The following is a 20,950-nucleotide window of genomic DNA, read 5'->3' on the forward strand; positions in this document are numbered from 1 at the left end:
TAAATGCACATTATGGACAGGTGCCCAAAGAGGAGTCTAATAATTATGTACATGTGTTCCTGTCATGGTGGTTAACATCCTAACTAGTATCCATGAGGATGCAGCTTGTACCCCTGGCCTCACTTGGTGGGTTATGCTGGCACTTCTGTGAGGTGTGGTGTAGGTCACAGATGTGGCTAAGATTCTGTGTTGCTATGGCTGTGTCCTAAGCCAGCAGTAGCTCTAATTCCACTCCTAGCCTGGGAACCTCCATATGCCATGGGTGTGACCCCCAAAAAAGAAATAAATTTAAAAAATTATGTGCAAAGTAATACTGTTTTTATTGCCCAGATCTCATGCTTTCCTAGTGTATGACTTTAGACATAGCTCTTCAGTCATCTCTGAAGCAGTCATTTCGTTGAGTGTTAGAAGGGAAAGTGACATTATGGATTATTTTAACTCCATTGTCAAGTCTACTAGCACCTGTTTTCCAAACCAAGTTTGGCTGGTTTTACATAGAATCAATAAACCTAAACAAAGTAGGCCTAATTTGTGGCATAAAGGACCTGATTTAAGCCTAGGTGTCTATTTAATCTTTATGAGTGGGAAATTGCTGTAGGTAAGCTTAATTTTGACAAAATTATATAGATGATGAAACCAAACTGTGTCTTTTGGTCTAACTTAATTGTTCAAATTGTAACTGCTTATCCTGAGGTACTAATAGGGAGGTTTTGAAATGAGTGATGTAGGTAATAGCTAAGATCAGAAAGTTGTCTTTTTTTTTTTTCTCTCCTGACTGAGAGGAGCTCTTTATTTCAAAAATGTTTTCAAGCATATGAAGACTCTGTATATTCCCCCCCCCTTTTTTTAGGGCCACACCCATGGGTTATGTGCTGAGACCAGCTCAACAGGTGAGGGCTAAAGAACAGGCACTGTGAAACTTAAGAAAAGGTTAACATAAAATAAGACATAGAGACATTTATTTTAATCAAATGTGGGAACAGGGAGGACTCAAGGTCTCAGGGACCAAGAGACCCGGCTTATGAAGCTGCACTTGTTTTAGTGTGCTCTTTATATTTATGTCAAGTGAGGAAAGGGCTGTAGGTGCATACCATAGGCTTTTAAAAATTTTTTTAAAAGTCACATAGCTCGGTAGCTGGTTAAGTCTTTACTCAGACCTTTAGGCATTTAATAATCATTAGCATTGAGGAAGCCTGGCATCAGCTATCTATGCATAGCATCTAGAGAATCACTATTGTGTTTCCACAGACAGCTTGCCTATCTATGGCAACACTGCATGATCAGGTTTGCACCTCATTCTCCTTGCTTATGCATATCCTGGGGGTCACGAGGCTCATCTTCCTCTTATCTTAACAGGACATACCGTGCTGTGCAAGTGGCATGCCTGTCTGCATAGGTTCAGCATGCCTAGACCAACACATTATGTCCTCATTCAGATGACCACATGAATAACTTATGCCTTTTGGTCTTTGTTCTTAAGCTTAAGTTATTTACCTGCACTGCAACTATTTTTCAAGCAGGAATATAAGGTAAAGGTAAAGCACGACAAAATGGCGTTTTCAGCATAGGAAATAGAAGCAGAGAGGCTAAGAAAAGATTATAGAAACATGTCTCCCAACACATATGAAAGTTCCCAGGCCAGGGGTCAAATCAGAGCTGTAGGTGCCAGACTATGCCACAGCCACAGCAACATGGGATCCATGCTGCATCTGTGACCTACACCACAGCTTACAGCAACACTGGATCCTTAATCCACTGAACAATGTCAAGCATCAAAACTACATCTGATGCTAGTCAGATTTGTTTCCACTGAGCCAGGATGGGAACTGCATATTTCACATTTTTAATTATTATTTTTAAATGTCTAAGTCACAGATTTAAATATTATGCCAGGGATTTCCTGTCAAAAGAGTTGGAAGTAGGAGTCCATAGGGACAGCATTGAAGGTGAAAAACTCAGTGCAGAGTACTGAAGAGTATTGAAGAGAATCAGGGAAATGTAGTGTTGTCCACCCTTCACGCATTCTCTGTGGATTGCCTCTTTGTTTTAGGCAGTTTGTGACAGTAGGAAGGACACACAATGGGGAGAAAGGGGAGTAGTATCTAATGCAATATTAAGTCAATGAAGCTGAGTACTAAGAAAAGGTCATTTGATGTTACATTAGCCTTTGTCACCAGAAGTGCCAGGGTGGATCTGAGGTCATGAAGAGTCCTTGAGGGTAGAAATGATGTCTTTAGAAAAGCAAGTTCTAAGGGAGTCAAGGTGGCACTGAGAAACTGCTTTTTTGGAACTCTTTGCCAACATAGAAAAATCTGGTGTTAGCCTATAGCTTGAAGGAAGTGCAAGTTTGAGCAAAGGTTATTTTCAGTGGGGAGGAACCTGTGTGTATTTGTAGACTCTTCCAGAGGTGGAGGCAGTGAGGGGTCACTTTACTGTGAGGGACAATTTAGGGAAGAGCTGCAAGAGAGGTAGAGTTTTATGGCATCAAGGAACGGTATCTATGTTTGTAGCTTGGGTTGGTCATGTCTCTTCTGAGATGTGCAAAGTGAGCATTTTAAGGAGAGGAAGAAGCAGGAGTTTCTACTTGATGACTTCCATTTCCTTACTATACCAGGAACATTCATATCCCTAATCCTGTATTTAGTGCAGTGCCTGGATTAGTACCTAAATATGCCAGGGAGCATCATCATTTGGTCCTTAATGAAAACCATACTAAATTGGAAGCGGAAGAGTGCAGTGTTAATTACTGGCTGCCCTGTGGAAACATTATCATTTTTTTTTCTTTTTTGCCATTTCTAGGGCTGCTCCTGCAGGCATATGGAGGCTCCCAAGCTAGGGGTCCAATCGGAGCTGTAGCCACCGGCCTACACCAGAGCCACAGCAACACAGGATCCAAGCCGTGTCTGCAACCTACACCACAGCACACGGCAACGCCGGATCCCCAACCCACTGAGCAAGGCCAGGGATCAAACCCACAACGTCATGGTTCCCGGTCGGATTTGTTAACCACTGAGCCACGACGGGAACTCTGAAACATTGTCATTTATATGACTTCTGTTGGCAGAGAAAAATATCTTAGGTGAAATGAAAAAGGGGGGGAGAGAGGGAGAGAAAGAGAAAAAAAAAGAAAAAAAATCTTTCCAAAATAGCTCATTGTATATAAATTGCTGTAAACCCTGTAAATATTTTTATTTATCAGTTACTTAGTTATTTTGATAAATTGACCCTTAGACAAAATGAACATTTTGTTATATTTTCCTGTCTTCTTTTTTCCATTACCACTCTATATATATGTGGTATATACAATATATATACTTTGTTGTTGTTGTTGTTATTTTTGTTCTAGGGCCACACCCATGGCATATAGAGGTTCCCAGGCTAGGGGTCCAATTGGAGCTGGCCTACACCACAGCCACAGAAATGGAAGATCTGAGCTATGTCTGTGGCCTACACCACAGCTCACAGCAACACCAGATCCTTAACCCACTGAGCAAGGCCAGGGATGGAACCTGAAACCTCATGATTCCTAGTCAGATTGGTTTCCACTGTGCCATGATGGGAACTCATCCATTACCACTTTAATAAAGCCTTTAAAAATCTCCTGTATGAAAAAAGAATGATTTTTTTCCCCCAGTGAACAGCTATAGTCCATAATTTACACTTGCACTTAACATTTTACACTGGCTCTCTTGACCTCCATTCCACTTCCCTTCACTTCAGAACATCTGGAATGTTAAGAGCCATGTTTCTCATACTCTCTAGATACTGGTCTCTGCATATAAAATTAGATTCCTACATTTACATGCACTCCTGAGGGATTTGGATGGTGATACTTCAGAGCTCTTGGCAACATATGCACAAAACAAGCCTAGAGGAAGGTGAGTATCTTGCTTTATACCTAATATTCCACATATGGTAAGCAGCTAAAGTATTCCAACTCATACATTTCAACCACACTTCACTGTTCTGTGTACTAAAAGAAATTTTTGGATGAGCAAGATCTCTTTTGTTAATCCAACTCTGATTACACATCCACTCATTAAAATAATTTGACTAGTTCAAAAATGATGACAAAGTTCTTGCAGAAACTCATCCTCCATAATTTTGAGCAGTAATGTTCCACCAGGAAAATGACAAATTCCTGGCAGATCATCTGATAGTCCTGTCCTACCTGGCAACCTGGCATACATCCATGGTACACCAAGGCTCAGCACTGCAGAAATATTGAAAAAAATACCATTTAATCCAGGGTATAAGCAAATATTTAAATAATATTAAACTCATGAATGGGCGATTAATTGAAAGACAAGAGCTTAGTGGGTGAGGTACTCAAATACTTATGAAGGAGAAATAAACAATAAAAAATGGCAACAACCTGTGTTCCCATGGTGGCTCCACAGATTAAGAACCTGACTAGCATCCATGAGAATGCAGTTTGATTCCTGGCCTTGCTTAGTGGAATAAAGATCTGGCATTGCCATGAACTGCATTGGAAGTTGCAGATTTGACTAGGATTACACATTACTGTGGCTGTGGTGTAGGCTGCCAGCTGCAGCTCCCAATCAAGCCCTAGCCTGGGAATTTCTATATGCCACAGGTTATATATATATATAGGTATATATATATATAATTATATATATATATAATTAAAAAATTTAAAAATGGCAACAGTAAATCAAGATGTATTAGGACTCTAGAAGGTAATATAAGTAAGTTTGACTATCTCAGAATAGAGAATCTTGCTATGTTAGGAATTCTTAAGGAACAAAATCTTGCTTTACACTTTAGTTGTACTCCTCAAGAATAGCAATTGCTGTCAAAAAATACTTAAGCTTTCAAAATACATTTTCCTGCAGGAGGGAAACAAAGCACTGCATGTTAAGAAGTATATGACTTTGTTGGGTAATATCACTTGTGGCCATTCTGTAATTGAGGTACAGATCACAGTGCAGGAAACAAATGATTAAATGGTTAATACTGTGATCTATATTTCTGCAGGTTGATCTGGCCCAGTGATGGTTTTACCCCGGGAACACCCTATTATTAACGTAAGAGGTTGGAAAATCACTGCATTAGGGATAAACACCTCTGTCAGTGGAGAATCAGTCTCAAGGGGTCAACTAGAATTATGAAAGTCTGTGCCTTGTGGTAGCTGCTCAGATGACTCATAGACTGAGTCCATCACCCAAAGGGAAGGTTACAGCTGTAATATAACATCTAAGAAGCTGAGTAAGAACTATTTCTACTTTGATTGAAGACTACACTCAACTAGGATTCAAAAAAGGAACTGAATGATTTGGTAAATGCTATACTTGGATGCCTTTTAACAACTGTCCTTAAGTACTCATGAGATTTATTTTAATCTTTTGCCTTGACTAACTTTATTTTTATTTCTCAAAATTTTCTAGTTGTTCATGTTAAATTCAGCTTCTATTATTAACATTTATAAACTTTCAAATATACTATGTTGTCCAAAGTTAAATTGACAAGGCTAGTCATTGTTTTTTCTAAATCTTTCAATATGTTTTCTTAAGACACATGGACTCATTGAATCTAACATGAAGGAAATATAGAAGGAGTACATTTTCCATAAATAAACATTCTTTTACATTTCAGATTTAAAGTTTAGAAACAGGGATTTAGAAAATAAACACAGGAAGCTCCACGTCATACCTGAAACTTAGAATATGTAGAATTTTTGTGATATAAATCTGAAATATCCTGTACTCTCACTTCAAGTAAGAAAATATATAAATAAAAATAATTATTTATTCATATCTAGCTGTATGCCAAACACCAGATAAATTGTTTTATGTGCCATATGTTCCCCAAATAGCAGAAAAGTCAATAATAAATTATGAGACAAATTTATAAAGTATATTTATAAATTTGACTCATATACCAGTCAAAAGCATAACTTTCAAGAGTCAGTGGATTTCACTTGTCAATCTTTAAAAAAATGCAGTGAAATAAACAATAGGCAAAGTAATGGATTTTCAAAGACTATCTTTTTACATATAATTAAGAATATACAAATATGCTAATTTAATTCACAATTAAATACATTCAAATTAAGTGTACAACCAGACAATGTTGGACTAACCCGAGAACTTCCCAATGTCTTGGGTGTGATGATAAAATAAAAAAAAAAAAAAGAGAGAGAGAGAGAAATAATGTGCTTTTATTTATATCACACTTTGATAAAAGCATTTATGAAAAGGAAGCAGATATATATGCAGTGGTATCTAAAGTATATTCTAAAGTGAAAAATAAGCATTGTGTGCTAGGTTGATAAGAAATAATTAAAAGCAGGATATTATATATTACACCCCCAAAATCATATATAAATGAATTGTATTTAGAAGAATGCCAATAAAACATGCATTTGTACTCTGTATATGGGGAAACTGCATTCTTGGCAACAATATATAATCAACTCCCCTTCTTTTTTTTAAATGTGCTCTTTGGTCAAATTTGAAAATACATCACTATCATGTGTTATCATGTAAAACTAAAGACTGTGATGGTTTGTTATTCACAGTGGCATATTCCTGAGCTGTAATAACTGCTCTGTGATGTAAATAGGAAGGATAGCAATATTTGGTGGGTGTGGGAACAGTAAGACTCAAGACAATAAATAGGGTAAGCTATAGAGGTGAGTATGAACTCTGCTTTTTAATCCCATCATAATCCCATCACAGTGCCTTTAACTACATGTTCACCAACTTTCTGGATGTTTTCCAAATAATATCTGGACAAAGCTCTTCAACAAACATGAAAAATCATTTGAAGTTTATATCAATTAAGAATGTTAAAGGAGGAGTTCCCGTCGTGGCGCAGTGGTTAATGAATCTGACTAGGAACCATGAGGTTGCGGGTTTGGTCCCTGCCCTTGCTCAGTGGGTTAACGATCCGGCATTGCCATGAGCTGTGGTGTAGGTTGCAGATGCGGCTCGGATCCCACGTTGCTGTGGCTCTGGCGTAGGCCGGTGGCTACAGCTCCGATTCAACCCCTAGCCTGGGAACCTCCATATGCCGCGGGAGCGGCCCAAGAAATAGCAACAACAACAACAACAAAGACAAAAGACAAAAAAAAAGAATGTTAAAGGAGTTCCTATTGTGGCTCACTGAAAATGAATCTGACTAGCATCATGAGGATGCAGGTTCAACCCCTGGCCTCACTCAGTGGGTTAAGGATATAGTGTTGCCTTGAGCAGTGATATAGGTTGCAGAAGACATGGCTCAGATCCCATGTGGCTGTGGCTGTAGGCCAGCATCTAGAGCTCCAGTTTGACCACTAGCCTGAGAACTTCCAAATGCCATAAATGTGGCCCTAAAAAGAAAAAAAAAAGAATGTTATAGAAATATCTCTACTTATTTATTTCCATATATTTATACATATATATACATATAAAAATAGTCACATATGTATAATTCACATAACATATTTATATGTCTATGTAGATATAGAAATGTAAAAATTCAGAATTATATATAAACAACACACATTAAAATGAAGCATCATAAGAATAGTTTTTATCCATAAACTACTGTATTTCAGCATCCAGAATAAAATAGGCAATTTTTATTTTTTATTGAAGGAGAAGTGAGAAAATATCCTGTGGATACAACCCAATAGTGTCCCACACTGTGCTATACTGAAATGAATGGAGGAAAAGGGAAGTCTGAAATCTACTATATCACTGACAAATCATGTCTAAGCATATCCTGAAACTCCTGTAGACAGATATGATTTCTGTGTTCTTATCTTTCACACCCTCCATTCCAATACCCCTTACCTAGCAGTGCCTGCTTTTTTTTTTTAGAAGAGTCTGCACAGCTTTTATTTCCATCATCTCACTTTAGAAGGTAGAACACCCCTAAAAATGTCCTGAACTTTCTATCCTTCCACAAATGCATTGTATGAATTAGATACTCGCATTGCCAGATTCACAGTCTCTGAGTATTATATAAAACTAAATTAATCTCCAGTACAAATCTTAACCAGTTTTGAAAGAGTTGATGCAGAGGTTAGGATGTTTAGTTGTTCTCTTTTCTTCCCAAGGCAATTTGGATACCCTTTACTCAAATGAGAAAAAAAAATCCTAAAATTCTCTTTCATTATCTAGAAGCAGAATCTCTTTGATCTCACAAGGAGATCTTGCTTCTCCCCTACATGCCAGAAGGCAGACTGAGTTGATCCAGATTCATCCCCCACTTTCTGAAATCCATTCTCACACAAGATTATGAATGAGAGGTGCATCTTTTTGCCTTCCTGGAGGAGTGTGTAAATATGGTTGATGCAAAATATAGGCATCCGGGGAAGGGCATTCCCTAAAGTGTCCTTTCCCTTCCAGTTAAGAGACATGAGCAACATGTGAAAAATACTTTAATCTTCAATTTGTCTTATCACAGTACATAGAAAAAAGGTGGCTTACTTAAAAATAAAGATGATTATGTGGGTCATAAATTATATCTTTTGACTGGAATAAGAAAGTGTAGTCTTCTAGTACCCCAGACATGGTTTCTATTACTGTACTCCAATAAAAGGAATTAGAGTCTCTTGAAGAAATGACTGATTTTAGGTCTGGATCAGGGAATGTAAAGATGAACTGGAGCAGCTAGGAATGCTAGCAATTAAGGAAGTGCTAAAATAAACCTCCCCACATAGTGATGAGGATATGCTGAAGGGTCACAGGAGCCAAATGAAAGACCCCCAAATTCCAAAGGTGGAAAAAAATCAGCAACACAGTGCATAACAGAGAATTGAGATATAACTCAAAGCAAAAAATAAACATCCATGAATTACAATGACATAAATAATTGAATAAATAACAAATGAATAGAAGAGAATAGATGAAAGAATTCTAAATGATTTGTGTAGATACTCTCTCCTCAAGTGTGAGCTGAACACACACTTAAAATTCCTCCTATGGAATGAGGGAAAAAAGTAAATTTGCAAAGGAGAATTATGACAAGTGGTACCTCATTCAGGTTATCAAGATTAAGATCAACAAGGACAATACATATTGAGAATATATACCCACTTATATGATATGATAAAAATGGTACTTGATCTCTGTGGTATTTCTTCCAATAACCCATACTAACCCACAGCCTAATCTTGAGTAAAATATCAGACCTCAGTGGAGGGGTTTTTATAAAAAGTCTGACTAGTCCTCCTTAGAACTAGAAAGGTCATCCAAGACAATAAAAAAAAAAAATCAGAGAAAGTGTCACTGTCTGGAGGAGCTCAAGAAAATTTAACAGCTGAATATAATGTGATTTCCTGATCAGATTCTGCAGAAGAAAAATGCATCAGTAACAATGAATGAGTCTGGTTAAAGTATTTTTTTAGTAGTGTAATCAGAGTTCCCATGTGGCCTAGCAGAAATGAATCCAACTTATATCCATGAGGATGCATGTTTCATCCATGGCCTTGCTCAGTGGGTCAGGGATATGGCATTACCATGAGCCGCAGTATAAGTCACAGATGTGGCTTAGATCCCAGTTGCTGTGGCTGTGGTATAGGCTGGTAGCTATAGCTCTGATTTGAACTTCCAAATGCCATGGGTGTGACTGTAAAAAGCAAAGAAAAAAGTGGTAATAATAATGGTTAATTAGTTGTGGCAAATGCACCATGCTAATATAATAACAGGGGAAACTGAATGTGGGATATATGGAAATTCTCTGTGCTATTTTTTACAACCTACCTGTAAATATAAACTAGTTATAAAACATAAAATTTATTTAAAAGAACAGCTTACTTAATTTAACATTGCTCACATATTATTTCTGTTGTAGCATGCATCTGATACTACTTATTTTAATGCTGAATAATATTGCATTGTATGGATACCATGTTTTGTTTATCTATCCACATGCTGTTGGACACTTAGGATCCTTAGCCATTTTGACTGTTCTGAAAAACATTTTATGAATATGGGTTTACAAACATCTCTTTAAGTCCCTGCTTTCAGTTCTTTTTGGTATATACCCAGAAGTGGAAATGCTGGATCATATTCTAATTCAAAATAACTCAAAATGGCTGAAAGATTTAAATATAAGACAAGACACCATCAAACTCCTAGAAGAGAACATAGGCAAAACACTCTCTGACATCAACATCATGAATATTTTCTCAGGTCAGTCTCCCAAAGCAATAGAAATTAGAGCAAAAATAAACCCATGGGACCTGATCAAACTGAAAAGCTTTTGCACAGCAAAGGAAACCAAAAAGAAAACAAAAAGACAACTTTCAGAATGGGAGAAAATAGTTTCAAATGATGCAACCGACAAGGGCTTAATCTCTAGAATATGTAAACAACTTATACAACTCCACAGCAAAAAAGCCAATCACCCAATGGAAAAATGGGCAAAAGACCTGAATAGACTGTTCTCCAAGGAAGACATACAGATGGCCAGCAAACACATGAGAAAATGCTCCACATCACTGATCATAAGAGAAATGCAAATCAAAACTACCATGAGATACCACCTCACACCAATCAGAATGGCCATCATTAATGAGTCCACAAATGACAAGTGCTGGAGGGGGTGTGGAGAAAACGGAACCCTCCTGCACTGTTGGTGGAAATGTAAACTGGTACAGCCACTATGGAGAACAGTTTGGAGTTACCTTAGAAATCTATACATAGAACTTCCATATGACCCCACAATCCCACTCTTGGGCATCTATCCAGACAAGAGTTTCCTTGAAAAAGACACATGCATCCGCATGTTCATTGCAGCCCTATTCACAATAGCCAGGACATGGAAACATCCCAAATGTCCATCGACAGATGATTGGGTTCGGAAGAAGTGGTATATATATACACAATGGAATACTACTCAGCCATATAAAAGAATGACATAATACCATTTATAGCAACATGGATGGAACTAGAGACTCTCACACTAAGTAAAATGTCAGAAAGAGAAAGACAAATACCATATAATATCACTTATAACTGGAATCTAATATAAGGCACAAATGAACCTTTCCACAGAAAAGAAAATCATGGACTTGTAGAACAGACTCGTGGCCACCCGGGGGGAGAGGGAGGGAGTGGGAGGGTTTGGGAGCTTGGAGTTATCTGATACAACTTGGAATGGATTTACAAGGAGATCCTGCTGAGTAGCATTGAGAACTATGTCTAGATACTTATATTGTAACAGAACAAAGGGTGAAAATGTATACATGTAAGTTTATCTTGACCCCCATGCTGTACAGAGGAAAAATAAATAAATACATTTAATAAAAAAAAAACAGTATGGTAGGGGTACAAAAAAAATACACATGGATAGATGGAACAGAATAGAGTGTTCAGAAATAAACCCATACACATATCATCAACTAAGTTATAACAAAGTAGGTGAGAAAGTACAATGTACTTTGCAAAATTAGTGTTGAAGAAAAACATCTATCTACATGTAAAATAATGAAATTAATATTTTCTCACACAATATAGACAAACAAAATGTATTAAAGGCTTAAAGTTTAAGACCCGAAACCATAAAATGTCTAGAAAAAAATATAGGCAGTATGCTGTTTGACATTCGTCTTAGCAATATTTTTGGATCTGACTTCTTAGGCAAGGGCAACAAAAACAAAATTAAATAAAAAGGGCTTAAACATTAAAACTTTTTCACAATGAAGGAAATAACAAATGAAAATGTAACCTATGTAATGGGACAGAATATTTGCAAACAGTATGTCCTATAAGGGGTTATTATCCAAAAATATACGAAGAAAACATGTAACTCAATATCTAGAAAATAAGAAAAAAAAAAACAATTAAAAAAAGAGACAGGGAATCTGAATAGATATTTTTCCAAAGAAGACATAGAGATAGCCAGCAGGGACATGAAAAGATGCTAACATCACTAATCACTAGGGAAATGAACATTAAAAACACAAGATATGGCTTCAGACCTGTAAGAATGGCTATTCATAAAAAAGACAACAAATAAGAAATGTTGGCAAGGCTGTTGAGAAATGGACCCCTCATGCACAGTTGCCAGTAATGTAAATTGGTAAAATCCCTATGGAAAATTGTATGGGTATTCCTCAAAAATTAAAAATAGAACTTACACACAATCAATTAATTCTACTTCTGAGTATGTATCCAAAGGGGGGGGGGGAAGATGTATTCATGCCAATACTCATAGCAGTTATTATTTATAATACCCCATTACAAAAATAACTTAAATGCCCATCAGCAGATGAATGGACAAAGGAGAATGAAATTTTGCTATTTGGAATAACATAAATGGCCCCAGAAATTACTATACTTAATTAAATGACTCAGAAAAAACAAATGCTGTTATGTTTTTCCTTACATCTGAAGTCTAAAAAGTAAAACAACTGAACAAATACAACAAAACAGAAACAGACTCAAAGTTACAGAGAACAAAGTAGTCTTTACAAGAGTGGAAAGGGGTTGGAGAAGCAACAAGTTAGGGGGTATGGGATTAAGAGAAACAAGCTAATAGCTATAAAATAAACACATTACAGTTGTATAGTGTATAGCATAGGGAATATAGTTAATATTTTATAAAAATTTTGAATGGAGTAAAATCTATAAAATTATTAAATTATTATGTGGAACACTCAAAAGTAATATAAAATTATAAATCTACCATACTTAATAAAAAGAGAAATAAAGCAGAAGAAAATTTTATGGCACAACCACTACATAAATCCTATAACCACTTCCCTCACTATATACACTACTTCAACCCTGACCTGGCCACTGTCATCTCCTACACATATGAGATGACTCCTACACTGTCATCTCCTACACACTTTCTAACTGTCCCTACTACCATTCTCTGCCCTGCCCTAAAATATATTATGATCTTATTTTCTTCCACTTTTTATAAATTTTACTCACTGCCAATAGAAGAGATTACAATACATATGATTATTCATTTGGAAAGATTAAGTGGTACAGGTATAACTTATTGAATCTCTCAGAAGCCCCAGAATGTTCTAGATAGATAATGCCATACTTGGAGCTGAATGTGCATCAGTAAATAAGACAAATGCCCTAGAATGAAAGAATTATGATGAGAGAGAAGGTCAAATTATGGAAGAATTTTAAAAACATATTATATGGTAGGTCAAACAAAAAGTTAAATATGAAAGAATGGAAATAGAAATATTTGACTTTGCGTACAGGAATAATGGGTTACTTTCCATACAATGTGACATACCAGCTCCATCTAAGAAATAACAGTGTCTGTTCGGCTCTCAGACACTGTGAACAATTTGTAGGGTACAAAGTTTTCTGTGTATCCTGAAGAGTATAGAGGAGCATCTGATATGGTTATATATTTATTGAATTCATCAATAAATAAAGGCTGAATGTATGAATTAATTATGTTACATGGCTTACCAAATATTCATAGCAATGATAATAATTCATTCTACCTTCTCTCTCCTATTAGTTTTACAGCACTCAAGTCATCTTCCCATCTTGACCTAACTGAAATAGAAAACTTGAAACTTATTTTACTATGAACTCTTGTTCAAATTCATGTCTTTCTTATGTATGTCCCTCTTACTAAAGGTAACTTGTATATGTGGAACAAACAGAAAAACTTAACTCATAAACAAATTAGATGATGCACAAACATCAGAAAATTTCCAAGTTCCAATTTGTTAAGTTTAAAAACATGTATAAGCAATTGCAAAGTTAGTATCTAAAGAATTCATACATGGATACAGACCAATTTTAAGACTGCAAATGTCTTATACTGCCTTTCCCATTAGGGGCATTACTCTACATTTCAAAGGTGGAGGGGATGGGGAGACAGGTAAAGAGGAGTGGCCAAGAGGCTAGTGCTCCTCAGGCCATAGTCCTTAGACAGAGAAACTTCAAAGCAGCACTAATCCAAAAAGAGACAGCTGTGATTATTTTCTAAACACTTGATAAATTGTTTATTGAGTTTAAAAGTACAGCATGTCATGGAGAAAAGATGTCTTTGCACTGAATAAAAGGTTATTTTCTACCTAAGATGTACTGATTAATTTAAGCCAAGTATGAGCTTCAAGGAAAAAATAAGAATGACTAAACTTGTTATATGAATTATGTAAACCAGGACTTTGTATTTCACAAGACCATATTTTCTGTACAAGAGCAAAACATGGTGATTTCTCCATAAAAATCAAAAGGTGAGCAGTTGTAATTTTACACTGCATATTTTATTATAATATTTTTTAACTCGCAAGACATAAATAATTTCTTCCAATAAGATTCATTTATGAGATAAATTTTCTGAACTTGAAATATACACACTGTCAGTAATACCATCATTTTAGCATAATAAAGAAAGTATTAAATGGGTGTGCTCTCAGCTTGATGTTGTGGAGGTTTTATAGTACTCAGTTCTATTGCTATTATGCAGAATATTAAATTCAAAATAATATTTATAGAGTTCCTGTCATGGTTCAGCAGAAACGAATCTGAGTATCATTCCATGATTCCATGAGGATGCAGGTTCAATCCCTGGCCTCGCTTGGTGTGTTAAGGATCTGGTGTCACCATAAGCTGTGGTGTAGGTCACAGATATGGCTTGGATCTAATGTTGCTGTAGCTGTGGTGTAGGCCAGCATCTACAGCTCTGATTCTGCCTCTAGCCTGGGAAACTCCATATGCCATGAGTGTAGCCCTAAAAAAAAAAAAAAAAAAATTGACCCTTGAATGCTCTGTGAAACACATTGAAATTTGATTAAGAATATGGGCTCTAGCATTGTTTTGCTGAATTTGAATCACCTAAGTCACTTGCTAGTTCCTTGACACTGGAGAATTTTATTAACCATTCCATGCCTCTGGCTCTTTGTGAAAATGCACATAATAATGGTACCTACTTCTCTCAGAATACAGTAATTGAGAAAACACAAAATCATTAGCAGTATTAGCACATAATATGTTCAAACATTGTTAACAATTTTTAAAAAAATCAAATAGCCAGACTTCTCTACTCTCCACAGCTATACCAATTCCTGCTATAATTAAAAAAAAAAAATTGCCAAAGGATGAACTGAAGTTCCCATGTTAGAACTGCCAACCTACCATTAATTGTTAATGTAGAAATTAGATCAACTTCAGGAAAGCAAATAATCAAAGGTTATATCCGAGGAGGCTCAGATATAAATAGTATTTGAATTAGATATTAGTTTAAATTCACTTACATTTCTATAACTTAGTCTTCTTGTCTTATGTGTTTGAAGTACTACTGTCAAAGACTCACAGATAAGAGAGAAAGAAAAAAAATAAAAATCCTAGTAAGTTAGAGTGTTCCCCCCTTCATATCACTGCTAATTTGCACTCACACAGTATAAAGTAGTCTACTAATTTTAGCTCATTATTTCAGATAACACTCTAGCCTGTACATTATTTCCCCTCCTAGATTGAGAAAAGTCTACTTCAAGGCAGGAAAAAGAGAACAAATTTTCAAAACATAGAAACAAAAGATTTCTTTTAACATAATAATGATAGCTACAGTAAGTTCGATGATTATAAGAATTCCTTATACAACCACAACCACCTATTTAAATCAAGGGGTTAACATAGATTATGCTACTTACTCCTCAAAAAACTCCACGTGTTACATCTTATTATTACTGCATATATTTTCAAACAAGAACAATTAAGCTCTGATAATTTATTTGTTTATATATTCATTTATTTATTTGTCTTTTGAGGGCCGCACCCATGGCATATGGAGGTTCCCAGGCTAGGGGTCAAATCAGAGCTACAGCTCCCAGCCTATGCCACAACCACAGCAACACTGGATCTAAGCTCTGTCTGTGACCTATCCCATAGCTCATGGCAATGCTGGGTCCTTAACCCATTGAGCAAGGCCAGGGATAGAACCCATGTCTTTATGAACCTAGTCAGGTTCATTAACCACTGAGCCATGATGGGAACTCCAAGTTCTGATAATTTAAATAAGGATGCATTATAAGAATATATCTCATTTTCATTTAATGTCACTCAATGTCAAGATATTTGGTCAGTGGATACTTGAATCTATTAAATGGAATGTGATTACTGAGATTAGTGGAAAATCTACATTAAACCAGTTACCTGTCAGGAAATAGTTATAAGATACTCACCCATATAAGCACCTGATTAGTCTTAGGAATATAAAATTGAATAAATATAGAAGAGTATTTTTTTCCTGGAAAATGTTTTATTATGTTTTATTAAAAGTAAATTTATTTAGAAAACAGAAACCAACTCATAGAGTGCAAAATCAAACATGTTTATCACAGGGAAACTGTGGGAGGGGGAGGTATAAATTAGGGGAATAGGAATAATATATACATACTACTGTATATAAAATAGATAATTATAAAGGACCCATTGTTCAACATAGGGAATCTACTCAATAGCCTGTAATAACCCATAAGGGGAAAAAATGTATATATATATATATGTATAACTGATACAATTTGCTATACACCTGAAACTAAAACAACATTGTAAATCAACTATACTTCAATTTTTTTAAGAGTGAAAATGACAGAACAATTCTGTGATACTCTAAGATCTAATGAAGTCTTATATTAAATATCACATCATGAATCATTGTCTGGTTCTCCAGTAACACCTTATAATTCTCTCTGCATAGACTGCACATTTTAGGGTAGTACCTGACTCACCTGTCTGAAGTCACCATTCATCCCTAAGCTCTTTAATGACAGTAACTGAGTTCATGTTATTTATCATTAATGCCCATACTATTTAACACACTTTGTATTTAACACCACCTCAGTATTTATCCTTAATAAACTATAATACAAATGCACAAAATGTTGGTTTACATCCAAACATGTTAGTGACTGAAAATTCAATTCCCTTCTTCTCCAATTTGTTTTCATAAGGTATGATATGAAGAAAAATAAAACACATATACACTGAAATAGATATAAAGTCTCAAAAATTATAAGAAGATATAAAGTGCTAAAATAACTACCAAATTACAAAAAAGAGGATAAATAAAAATAAAAGAGACCAGAAAATACAAAGATAGGTATTACAAGATAAGATTTAGTGGAGTAACTTATGTCTGTGTTTGAATAATGCATTATCTGAATCTATAACTCCACAGGTCGTTGGCTCCTTCCCTTGACATTTCTGAGCTGTAAGCAGGAATGAGGCAGTAGGGAACTTTTACCTTTAGAGTGCGCTGTGAAAAATTAAAGTCAGTGAATTAAAGAGAATTTAATGAACTCAGAAAGGGGGAGTGTGAGATTAGTGAGAACTAAGAAACTAAAATAAATTTTAAGTTGTTTCAGTTGATTGTGTTTTGTGAAAAGGAAGAGGAACTAGGGATTTTGAAAGAAGAAAGGGAGGATGTACTTAGGAGGAAGTGAAGGCAGACTTGGGGAATTAAGGTAAAGTAAATAACTCATGGCAATGTGAGTTTATTAATGCATGGTAGTCTGCCAGAAAAGGTCACAACTCACTATCACTGAATGTTATATGGAAACCACAAAAAGTGATGTTAGGATCCAGCACCATGGACAAGAGACTGAACATATTTGGTCTAGAAGTGCTTAAGTATAAGGAGGTTATTAGGCTAATGATACACTGCCATTAGCATTAGGCCTTCTTTATTTTTGAAATTTTTATTATTTTTTTACTGTTGCACTGCAGCACATGGAAATTCCCAGGCAAGGGGTCAAATCAAAGCTGCAGCTGTGGCCTATGCCACAGCCACAGCCAGAGCAACACCAGATTCAAACCACATCGGGTTGTGGCAACATGAGATCCTTAACCCACTGAGCAAGGCCAGGGGTCAAACCAGCATCCTCACAGAGATCATGTCAGGTTCTTAACCAGCTAAGCCACAATGGTAACTCCAGTTCTAGGCTTTCTGAAAGTTATTCAGATATAGTTATTTAGAATATATGTATGCATGAAATTATATTACATATCCATAATATATATGAGATATATATATATATATATATATATTCAGAAATTCATATTCAAAGGTAAATAAACACACAGACAGATATTACATTTTGTCCGGTATCAGGTATATGATTTCTGAGATAAAATTATTTTATACATTTTATTTTCCCTTTTAAAAAATTAACCCATAAAATGTATAAATATATTTAATTGATATTACAGGACAAAAATTTTGAATAAGTAATGTTGTTAAGATGGTTGAGGGTCCTAGTAGTGTTGAGGACATATTACTACAAAATCTTATTCATTTTATTTCATTTTCTAAATGTTAGGTGAACATAAGATTCACAAGAGATTTTAATTCTAAATTTCTCTGATATGTTTAATGGAATATTCTTCTGTGATGGAGACAAGAAAATATTTCTTATTTTGCTGTTCAGTGTGTAAGTCTCTTTCTCAGTGAGTGGTCAGGCTAGCCTGAACTTGGCCTAGCAGAAGAATCTTACTGATCATGCCTGCTTTTTGGTTATCTAAGATGCAGATCTCAGGGAAAATATCACACTGAATGTGAAAGAAAAATATAAATGATTGCAGGCTAAAAGGGGATAGGCAGAAAAAAATACAAATAACAAGCAAACGGAGACTAAAATGATCAGGAAGGAGAAACATTTTCCATGAAAGAATGTCCCATGTTGCCTAGAGCAGTTCTTTCTCTGAGAATAGTTTGCTTTACATATTGGCTCCTACATCACTGTTTTTTTTTTTGTTTGTTTGTTTTTGTTTGTTTGTTTGTTTTTGCTGGGTTATTCACATATTCATAATATTTAATATGCAGAAATAAGAGTTTCATAATATTTTGTTTTTAAATTGCAATTAGAAATCATTAACCAAAATATAAAACAAACACAAAAGATGAATATCTATTCTGTGTCAGTTCATTTAAAATCATAATTCATTATGTCCCATTTTCTGCTGGGCCAATCATATTGAAGTGATTTCCAAACCTTTTGTTCATAGATGGGAACCAGAAAACAAAATTCCCCCACAGTGGAACCAGACTACATTGCTGGATTTCATCCTGTTTGGCTTCTCTAATGTTCCCAGCCTCCAAGGATTACATTTTGGGGTGCTTTTAATCATCTATATGATAATTCTGATGGGAAATAGCCTGATTATCATCACCACCAAGATTTATCCTTCCCTCCAGACCCCCATTTATTTTTTCCTGTGGAACTTTTAGTCCTTGGAAATATGTTACATATCAGTCACTGTACCCAGATTGTTGATGGATCTTTGTAGACAAAATAGAAACATATCCTTTCTGGCCTGTGCTACTCAAATGTACTCTTCTGGTGTTGCGAGTGACTGAGGGTTTTCTTCTGACTGAAATGGCTTAGGACAAGTATGTTGCTATTTGCAACCTATTACTCTACTCTCACATAATGAATGGTAGGCTGTTCATCTGACTTGCAGTTGGCTGTTGGGTCAGTGGAATCCCAGTGCACTTAGGATTTACTTACCAGATCTTCTTTCTCCCTTCTGCAGCTCTAAACAGTTGCGTGTGTGTGTGTGTGTGTGTGTAACATACCTCCAGTCCTTAAGATTGCCTATGTGGACACTTTTATGATTAAGATGTTGATTTATGTGGTTGTTGCTGTTATAATTGTCACTATTCCTTTTATGTTGATTCTTTGATCTTATTTGGAAATAATTGGGACCACCTTGAAGCTGCTTTCAGCCATGGGGCAAGCCAAAGCCTTCCCTACCTGTTCCTCCCATTTCATGGTTGTGGCTTTACTCTTTGGATTAGGCATCATGACATATTTGAGACCAAATTCCAGTCATTCAGTGGGGTGGACAAATTTCTTTCTATTTTTTACACAGTTGTCACACCAACATTTAGCCCTATGGTATATTGTCTGAGAAATAAATATGTTATGATGGCCTTGAGAAAATTTATACTGAAATGGATTGTGCTTTGATCAAAAACATAACTTTAAAAAATTTTTTTCATCTTTTTATATAATCTTAAGTAATCTTATGTTTTATGGTCATTTCACAGTGAGGAAGTTGAAACTTGTCTGAGGTCACATAGTTATCAGGAGCAGAACTGAGTTTCAAAACAGCCTTCTTTTTTAATATTTTTAAGATTAAAGAATAGTTGCCATATTTCTTATTTATAACAGTCTCCACACACTAATTTAAGTCCTTTTCCAATTTTGTTATGAATCTTAATGATTCTAGATGAGAAATCTCACATTTCTGTATCACATAATATAAAGACTGTTGTTATTTTTATATAGAAAATTAATCCCAAACTCAAGCCAAGGTATTGGATTCTGAATGAACAGATAGTAGTCATTAATGATTGTTGTTACTATTGTTGCTTTTAAAGATTCCAGAATGTTGCTACATTTTCTGTTTCAAAATTGATTATTCATAATTATACCTCCAGTCCCAAAATATTGTCTGAAAAAATAATAAATTTTGAATTAACTTTATTAGATTAAAAGAATGACTAATAGCAAAACATAGCAAGTGTGGCACTGGTGGTCCCATTTGAAGATGAGCACCCTAGCTGCAAATACTATGTAATTTTTAGAAACATAAAATGTTAACTCATTTGCAGTTGCCCTCTACTGGCTCCACAGATCAAGGGGAAGAAGGCTAATAACTTGCTGCATTTGAATTGAGGGAGGCTTTCTAAAATTTCCCTGTGTAATGTGTCAAGGTAGATCAGGAAGTTGTGGTTGTTTACCTGTAGAACAACATTCTTGAAGATAACATATGAAACTAGTTTCTAGAATGAAGAAACTAGGCATTGTTGGGAGATAACAGCCTCTAAAGCTCTCAGTGTAGATTTGTCAATAGTGATGAAAAGAGGTGGTGGCTGCATTATCATTGAGTATTTTGTTTGTTTGTTTGTTTTTTGTATTTTTAGGGCTGAACCTGCAGCATATGGAAGTTCCTAGGCAAGGGGTGAAGTCAAGAGATGTAGCTGCTGGTCTATACCACAA

The 20,950-nt window shown here is 35.6% G+C and overlaps 1 pseudogene; it reads left to right on the forward strand.

Moving 5' to 3' along the window:
- The first annotated feature begins 18,950 nt into the window (after window positions 1–18,950).
- On the forward strand, window positions 18,951–19,915 carry LOC125137823 (olfactory receptor 10AG1-like; annotated as a pseudogene).
- The last annotated feature ends 1,035 nt before the right edge of the window (window positions 19,916–20,950 follow it).

Source organism: Phacochoerus africanus, chromosome 10 (genome assembly GCF_016906955.1).
Source record: "Phacochoerus africanus isolate WHEZ1 chromosome 10, ROS_Pafr_v1, whole genome shotgun sequence".
NCBI classification, from domain to species: domain Eukaryota; kingdom Metazoa; phylum Chordata; class Mammalia; order Artiodactyla; family Suidae; genus Phacochoerus; species Phacochoerus africanus.